Here is a 9425-nt window from a genome sequence, read left to right as displayed (position 1 = left end):
TTAGTGAACACCTCAATAATAATAATAATAATTGATTAGACTTATATCCCACCACTTTCCGAAGATTCGTAGCAGCTTACACCCCCCCCCCCGCATAAAGCCCCATTATGGCCGGGGCTCTCGGCCCCCTACAACCACAAAAGAATGGTGGCCTAAAAATCCCTCCCTTGAGCAGACCTCCCTAGAGGTGGGGAGTGTAGATGTAATCAACTGAGTCCGAGGAGGGGGCATATATCCCTAGCACTAGTACTGACCTCAATCGAAGGCCTGGCAGAAGAGCTCCATTTTGTAGGCCCTGCGGAACTGTGATAGATCCATCAGGGTCCTCAGTTCTCCAGGAAGCTCATACCACCAGGTTGGGGCCAGGACTGAAAAGGCCCTGGCTCTGGTTGTGGCCAGGCATGCTTCCCTAGGGCCAGGGATCTCCAAGAGATTCGCACCCAGAGAGCGAAGCATTCTGCAGGAGGCATAAGCAGGCAAGCAGTCCCTCAGATAGGATGAGGACGATGTTGCTAGTGGTTTGCTGCTTGGACGCTGGATGTTGGCGACATCATGCAAAATGCCAAAAATGTGGCATCTTTAGCAGGTAAGCATTTCACTCTATTTATAGCATATAGCTTATAGAAAGGCCTCAAGAGTCCTGGGGAACTTAACCTTTGTCCCTTTTATGACAGCCCCCAGCTTCAGTTTTTAGAGCACTATTGAGAGCATTTGCCACCCCATTTCCTAGCCACAGACAAGGGAAGGGTTCAGGAGGTGTATCACATGAATTTTATTGAGAGCTCCTAATCTCTCTCCACTTGCTGAGCTGTATCTCTTCCCCATCCCCCTGTACAGGGCTGGATACTGTCATTTTGCTCTGTCTCCTGTAACTTCATCAGCAGGAAGCTTTTCCCACAATCTCCATCCAGTCCCCAAGTCACAGCCTGGAGAGGAGATTGGTACGGCTTGTTACACTCAGGCCGGAATGTACTTTGTGTTACAAGTGGCTGGAGTCCAGGCTCAGAAGCTGGACTTTATTTATACTTCCCTGCGCTAGGCTCAGTTACATCCTGCTGTCAGCAATGTAGGACTACCTGCCTGCTTCTCTCTACAAGAAGGATGACCAGATCTTTTAAAAAGACATTCATTCTGGGTAAGGCATCTTAGAGACCAAACTGCCTTGTCTGCCTGCTTTCTCTCCCCAGTGCACAAACCTTTGATTAACTTAGTCTCAAAGAAGGTCCGTGACATCTAAGAAAAAGTTTCCATCCACTTGGTGTCTGTGCCTGGGCTGGGAAGGCTCACTGGCTAGAGGGCAGCAAGCATGGGGGAAAGTGGGCCCCAGACAACTGCTGGCTCTGAATGACCTTGGCAAGCCACAGCGGCTTTGTGCCTCATTTCCTCATTAAGAGTAGAGAATCTTACCTCATGGGGGAAAGCACCTGGAATGCTTTTGATGGTAGGTTCCAGAGAAGCAAGCAAATTACCTTAGAGAAGCATGAAATCAAAAGGGGGAGGGGGGATTAATAACTCTGATATGTTAGACAACGTGGTCTAGTGGCTTGAAGATGTGGAGGTTGTTTGTAATACTCTCTCTGTCACAAACACATACTGTGACCCTGGGCAACAATTTTCATGCTCAGTTCCCATAACTCTAGAAATAATAAATTACCTACTTTGCAGAGTTGTTGTAAGGGTAAACATGCAACAGAAACACTTTCCCAGGAGTATAATTGAATAAACCTGAGTTGAATTCTGAGGAGACCTGCTCCAAAGAGCTCTCTAAAGCACTAAGGAAAAGTTCCCTTTCCAATGACTAGTAATCTTTAAAAGATGCTTTAGGAAGGCATTGCCCATGCTAACTCCGGACATTTATATTGACTGTGAAACAAACAGGTTCACAACTGTTTACTTTCTTTCTAAAATGAGTGTTAAAGAACACCCGTGTTAGCTCCATGCTGCTTTTATATTCAGCTCTCATGGCTTCCCCCAGAGAATCCTGGGAATTGTGATCTGGTGAAGGTATTGAAAATTCTGTTAAATATCCCTAATCGCTCTCACAGAATGATGCTTCCAAGGGTCCCGGAGGAGTGGAAATTAACAGTTTAAGTATCTGGTTAGATATGCCCTTTGACCTGGGGGGATGGGAGGGCGGGACTGCTAATCCACTTCTGCAAGTGCCTTCTACATCCTTAAGCCATTATCAAAATAGTCTTGTGTTTTCTGCATGCTGAGCTGTTTTGCTTTAATTGCTTTCCATTTCTATATACAAAGCAAAAGCAATAGTCATATAGTGAGGGAGTTTAACTTCTATGGCTCCTCAACTCATGGCTTCACTGTTCCCATTACAAAATTCTGAGGGGGTACAGAGACCCCGAAGCTAGGGAGAGGCTGAAAAGTTAGCTGGCAGCACAATTGTCTTGGGAATCTGTGTGACTGTGCAAAAGTAGAAAAGGCTATTTAAATTATAAGGGAGAATAGTAGTCATGGGACTGTTTGTGATTTTAAAGGCTTCATCTCCCACACTGGCTTATCCTGGGCCATGCTGAGATTAATGTGATCGAGCCAACAGATGACCTCCTGTGAATACAATGAAAACATCCAGTTTTCAGGGTTGACAGTGTTAGAGATTGTATTTTCATGAGGCAAGCTTAAGTTCTTCAAAGAGGAACATAAGACTCTGATCTGACAGATAAATTAACCATTTGCTCAGCTTTTGTGCTATGTGCTGACCAGATAGGTTTGCTCTTGTGCATTCCTTCATGTAGTGATTTATTTACTTCATTTATACCCCATCATACTTAATGGGGGCCTGAAGTGTTTTTCATCATTCTCTCTTCCATCACTGGATTTGTCCATTCTACCTTCTACCTGGTTTGCCCCAGGATCCTTTTGGGTTATGCTCCTGGGTCTTATCATTTGCCCCTATCCAGCACCAAGAGCTTGATATATCATCCCCTGCAAACAGATAGGGGTAGCCCAGCCACTATCTGCAGAATAACTGCTCTACATGTCCAAGGCTTTCTAAATGTCTGTAAAGATGTATGCATAAGGAAGGAAGGAAGGATTAGATGAGTTTTCTCATCCAGGGAGCAGGGGGTTGAATAGGGGTTTGTTAGGGAAATGTGCAGGGTTTGTTTTGTTTTGTTTTTTGAGAATGCATATGTAATTTTCAACTCATACTAATCTGAACTTTCTTTTATTCTTTATTTTATTGCCATTATTTATTATTATTATTATTATTATCCTTGATTGGGCTGTTTTTGTTTCCACTGGGTTCATTTTTGCTTCTAACTTGTTTTTGGCAAGCAATTGGGATGAAAGCCCTCACCCTGGGATCTTACCTACCAAATATCAGACTGATAGGAAAAAGATTCCTCATTTTAAAGAAAGTTTGAATGCTGACTTATGAAGCTTTGGTAGGTGCAATTTCGCTTCTTTCCAGTAATCTTTGAATAGTGTGTGTGACTGTGTGTGTGATTATAACAAAAATGGAACACATATATTTTCCTCCACCATCCTTATGTCATTGTTTTATTTTGTGTGTGTTTTTTTGCTGCTGCTTCTGGTACTAGATTGGATTGAGTGATAAGGCCCTCTTTGAGGGTTATTTTGTACTTAGCCTGAGAAGATCCTGGGGCTTACCTTGTAGCAGGTAGAATGCATCATTGTAAATTTTACCACTTTCTGCTTGCCAGTTTGACTTCTGAGACAGAAGCCAGACTGGGAGAAAAATTATTTCAGAAACAGGCACAATTAATCTCCCCTTGCAAAAGTGGTCCAGTTTTGACTCCCACTCAACAACCTTTAAAAAAAAAACGTGTGAACAGGAGATTTTTGTCTTTTTGGTCCTACAGATTTTAATAGCAACTAGAAGAGAGTTTGTTTTGACTAAACTGTTCAACTATATTTACAAGGAATTTGATACTGAGAGATCTCAGAAATTTGATCCTCACTGATCTCTCACATAGACTGTTTCCACAATGGAGACTTAGCGCCAGTCTGCAGGCTGGAGTTTGAGCTGGGGCAGGTTATCCCACCTTTTCCTGCTACCGCATGAGGGAGTATTTGGCCCAGTGAACCTTGTCCCCACTGAATTTGTACTCCTGCATGGGAGCCAAGGCAGCGAAGTTTCCAGTGCGGAAATGGTGAATGATGTTTTCGTATAACTCATGTTTCATCTGGTCCAGACCTGCAGTCCATTGGGGCATTTGGGTTTGCTTCAGTTCCCTCCAAGCATGAGCAGTTATCTTATGAAAGAGCATAAGCAAGCTGTTTGCCTCCCCCTCTTGCAGATGCACTGCCTATTTTGCAGAGGTCAAGAGGGATGGAATATTGTCCCCACCAGCTTTCTTCCAGAGAGACAATCAAAGTGCTGCCTGGAAGTCTACTGTCAGTCGTGGAGGAGTATGCAGCTTCTGCTATACTTCCCCACCACCATCACTGCCTGCTCTTGCATTTGCAGAACACAAGCAAAATGATTGCCTCTGGCAGACAGGCAGAGACAGCACCAGAACAAAACAGAAAACAGAATAACAAGCAAATAGGACCTGCTGCTTCTATGTAAATAAGGCATCAGAGCCTGCAATGATTGGTGGAAAGTGAAAACAGAGTCACAGAAATGCCTTTCTAAACAATCCACTTCAGTGGGAAAATCTGCTTACTCTTCTGATTGAGAGATGCCCTTGTCCCTTAGATTATCTGTGGTTGCCCTCTCCCTTCACTGTCCCGTTCTTGTTAAACTGAGTCAACAAGTCACCAGAATAATAAAAGATGTCAAAGATTCATGCTGATTCCTGTATCAATATATTTAGCAACCAGGTTGGTTATATTAAATAATAAAGAGAATTCAGTTTGGACTTTATTTTTTAAATGCACATTTCTAATTCACTTACTGATCAACAGCTATTTCCTTGCAGTGAGAAACTTGAAAGGATTATGAGATTTGGGTGAATAAGTGATGGCTGTACAATTCCTTGTCCCCAGCAGATAAATCCAAGAATCTGGCAAAGGAGAAAACTCAAAAGACATCAGAGATTTCAAAGTTTTGCAAAGAGGTTTTGCAAGTATCACTCATCTATGTCATTAATTCTGAATGCAACATCTGGATTTCCTGTGTGTGTATGTGTGTACAAGTGTATCTTTGTGGGAGGGATGGCTTGAAGCACAGTATGTACAGCTCTGAACAAAGAGTGTGGAATTTATTAGAGATATTCAAGGCTGTGATAAGGTGTCCCTGCAACATTTGGATAACAGAATTTATTTGCATTTTCCCTAGATATAGCTCGTATTTGTCATCCTTTTAATATTTGAAATGTTGCCACTAAGATTGGCTAGATCAGTAACAGAGGGAAAAGAACATTTTATCAGCCCTGCTTCCTTAATCCAGCCACTTCAAAAGGCTATCTCCATTTATAGGCATGCCTCTTCATTAGAATTATATGGAATCAATTCACAGTGGCACATTTATTTATTCATTAAAGTACTTGTTCCACTGGTAATAGTAAATATGTGGGATAAGGGAAGCAGAACACAATGAACACTTAAGTTTCCTTCTGTGATCCTAGGCCACAGCTAAAAATGTCTCTTGTGGTGAATGCAGCCCCTTCAGTAGGGAAAAGGAAACCCCCACCAGTCCTCCTTGCCTGGATGAGGGAAAGAATGCAAGCCTGGGCTGCTGCAAGTCATTTTTGCCTGCCCCATTAATCCTCCCCTGCGCGAGTACATCCTGTCCCTGTTTTCCTGGGAGTGCCAGGGATGGGGTTGCTGCCCCATTGTGAAAACTGTAAAGATCTTCCGATGCAAGAACAGTAATTGAAAATTGTTTAGACCTATCTGTTGTAGCACTTAAATTGTCATCTGGAGCAGCTGCACCCAATGCTGACAACGGGGACAGAATGTGCTAAGAGTAGGCAGGCTATTGTGTAACTTGGAGGCCCCAGCAAGCGAGCAGTAAACACTGCCTATACCCACTGACGTGTTTAGGCCTCAGCTCTTTTCAGCAGCGGAGGGCAGTGCTGCCGCACAGCTCAGAGTGCACAGCCACTCCCCATTGTAAACTTCCAAAACATAAAGGATTCTTGCGCAAGCAAAGGAGAACGTACTCCCCTCCCCCTTTGGGTTAAAACTTGGCACACTGAGATACCAGCCTCAGAACAAATATTTTTAGAAAAATGTACAAGGAGAGAAAAAACAACATTGGTGTGCTTGAATGAGGCAATAGTTTATCCAGAGTATGCAAGAGACATCTACACCACCTGTTTAAAAGCACCAAGGTTTTATCGTTTGAAAGAAAACTAGACATTCCCCTGCGGGAGAAGCATATGCCAAGCCATATGCAGCGTTCTTCTTATAAATATATAAATCTGTTTAGGACAAGCAGTACTTTAAATGTCAGTGCATAGATCCACGTGAACTGGCCGCAACTCCCGTTTGCCTGTTTTCATAAACAGGTGGGTTCGTTGCATGCTTATTACCTGACTCCACCTTGAATGCTGTTTGTGCCTTTCCACTGTATCAATTTAATAGTTATGGCGGTTTAATGTAGTCCACAGACATCTGGAGAGCCACAGTTTGGCTATCTCTGGATTATGCACTTTTAACACACTTTAGAAGTAGATTATCCTGCTCCGCACAGGAAAATCCTGCTGCAAAAGCACACTGAAAGTGCATTATCCATTATGTGTGGATGGATACTCTTCTGGCTGTTTGTTTCAAAAATGTTATGAACTGTAGTTGTGTACCAGATTCATGCTGAAGCATATGGAGCACCTCAAGTAGGAAGGGCCAGGGCTGGTCATGTGAAAGTCAAACCAGGGGCAGGCTGGAATGTTTAAACAGCCCAGACGCAACAAGCTAGACGGTCCCTGTGGCACTACAAGTCAGCACTGCAGGGGTGTCTCAGCTCAGTCCTGCCCTTTAGCACCAACAGTACATGCTGCCTCACCCATTGCCTTCTCCTACACCCTTAGCGGATGGGCAGGATGGGCTAGTGCTCATCACTGGCTCTGCTGACCACGTCTAAGAGGAGCAGCTCCTGCAGTGCCAGCAGATTTACTGGGTCCAGGTTCTACCAGCAGCCCTCCAAGGCAGAGGCCCACCAGAAACTTCCCCTGTGAGTTAAATGGCCAGTCCATCCCTGAGCCAAACCATCTGCACCTAAACCTCTTATACTGGAAATTCAGGCATGTGAAAATGGCAGGGGCATGTGATTAGCTGCATCACAATTGGTGATACACATTTGGATACTCCTTCCAACAGATCCCATTGGCAGCAATGTGAAATGTTTCCTGATCTGGCAAGTGATCTGTTTTTAGGTGGCCTGAGTTTCAGTGGGGAGGAAACTGGACTCAGCACATGTTTGTAAGCATGGTTTTCTAGTGCTTCACTGATTAAATGTTTCTGAGATGTGTTCTTCGGTCAGGATGGAATCCATCTGTATGTTTCTTGAGACACTTAGGATACTTGAAGTGTTTTGGTGACTCTGTACCATTATCTGTTCATTCATTGTCTAATTAACTTTGCAGGGGAAGGTTCAATCTTTTTTTTTTTAATGCAAAGCTACTCTGGAAATTGAGGGGGAAGGCTTTTTTTGGTGACCTTATGGGCAAGACTTTATGTGGTATCAGTCAATGAGCCCTGTGCTCAGCCAGCTTTTTCACAACTTGACCTGAGAGAGGAAAAGGAATGTTTGGGCACACTACCATGAGAGCCCTTTCCAAATGTTCTGTCTGGGAGGCAGCAAAGGGGGGTCTGCCCACTGCATCTCTCCTGCTACTCTCTCCCTTAACCTGCTCTTTCCCAGCGTTTTACTGCAGGGCAAAACTGAAGGTCTACTTACCTTGGCAGATGGGAGAGGAGGGGTGGATTTAAAAAGCATCACAGCCAAAGGTGTACAACAGCTACAACTGTTTGGACAGGTGTGATATGTGGGCTGACAGATGGCAGCCCTGCACCAAAACTAACAAAAGCAGACCCTCCCCTCTATGGCAGTGAAGCCATGTTTCAGACACTTTGTGGGCACAGGTCTCCACTAGGTGATTGTTAGTATCCTTCAGCCTGAAGGGAAGAGACAAGAAAGGCAGACAGATGTCTTAATTTATTCCAATAGAGCCAAGTGTTTGTATGGGTCCCCAGAGACAACCCTGTTGCAAAAGTAAGTAGACTTTTATTGCCACAGTTACGCAGGATCCTCCAAACATTGCAGTGGTTCTTCTGTGAATCAGTCCATTCCCAGCAAGCCACCTAGAAGAGTCCAAATAGTGTAGGCCTAAAACTGCACAGCAGCAGGCAAGATGAGGGCACTGCTCTAACTCCATACTGGTGTAGCACAGTGGCTACAAGAATGAGGTGTCTTCCCAAAGCTCTCTCAACCCCTCATCGTAAGGCTTGGATTCCAACCCCTCAACCATCCTAATTGCCCTTCCCTAAACACTCTCCAACTTGTTAATGTCCTTCTTGATCTGTGGCAGCCAGAATATTCCCAATGAGGTCTAACCAAAGCAGAATAGAGTGGTATTACAACTTCCCTTGCTCCTAGCAATGCAGCCTAATGGTGCATTAGCTTTCTCAGCTGCCATATTGCCCTGTCCCTCAATCAAAACTCACCACAGAGTGCCTTACATTCACTGGGTGACTTCCATGAGCCACTCAACTTCAGTTCCTCATCTGTGATATGAAGACACTGGCCAATCTTACAGATTTATTGAAAAGACTAGAAATATAGCCCATTGCAGTCCGAAATGCAATGGGCGCTAGCAGCCCCCAGGAGTGAGAGTGGGTATGGGGGGGGGAGTACCTGAAGTCCTTGCTGGAGTCCTGGTCTTTCGGCGGCGGCGAGCAGCTGGCGAGCAGCGGCAGTCCTCGCTGGAGTCGGCCGGCCCGGCAGAAGCCGGGAGAACGTCGGAGGTGGGCGGGAGGGGCTTCTGCCAGGGCCGGGCCGGGGCGGCAGCGAAGGAGCGCCTGGGCCGGCCCTGGCAGAAGCGTCTGCCATGGGTTCCCTTGGACAGCGGCCTGACGCGGTGAGAGGCGCTTCGCACCTCTCGCTGCGTCAGGCCGCCGGGCAGGGAGTCCCTGGCAGCCGCGCTCTGCGCGACTGCCGGGGGCTCCCTCGGGCGGAGGCCTGACGCGCCCGAGGCTGCTCCGCCGGCCGGGAGAAGGCAGCCAGACCCCCCCGCCCCCCCGAGGCTCTCTCGAGCCTTCTCCCGGCCGGTGGAGCGGCCTCGCCGCGTCTATCACGCGGCGAGGCCGCTCCGCCGACCGGGAGAAGGCAGCGCAGCCCACCACTCACCCATGGCTGTCTGTGCGGGTGAAGCAGGCAACAGAGAGCTGCACTTTGCGCGGCTCCCCATTGGCTGCTTGGGGCGGGATGGACACTCGGATGGGCCAATCAGGAGCCGCTTCGCGGCTCCTGATTGGCCCCTCCGAGTTTTTATCCCAGACAA

The 9425-nt window shown here is 46.1% G+C and overlaps 1 long non-coding RNA gene across 5 annotated transcripts in view; it reads left to right on the top strand.

Moving 5' to 3' along the window:
• Positions 1-937: 937 nt before the first annotated feature.
• Positions 938-9425, top strand: part of LOC143835887 (uncharacterized) — a 20559-nt gene continuing 12071 nt past the window's right edge. The window contains exons 1-3 of one of the 5 annotated variants that reach the window (XR_013230385.1): positions 938-1135; positions 3292-3401; positions 4902-5099. This is a non-coding gene — a long non-coding RNA (uncharacterized LOC143835887). Of the gene's footprint in view, positions 1136-3291; positions 3402-4901; positions 5104-9425 lie in introns of all 5 variants that reach the window. The other 4 variants (XR_013230384.1, XR_013230386.1, XR_013230383.1 and 1 more) reach the window with 4 other exon arrangements.

The sequence above is a fragment of the Paroedura picta genome, chromosome 4 (assembly GCF_049243985.1).
Source record: "Paroedura picta isolate Pp20150507F chromosome 4, Ppicta_v3.0, whole genome shotgun sequence".
Taxonomy (NCBI): Eukaryota; Metazoa; Chordata; class Lepidosauria; order Squamata; family Gekkonidae; genus Paroedura; species Paroedura picta.
Note: the sequence above shows the minus strand (reverse complement) of the source record. Positions and strands in the feature narration are given on the sequence as shown.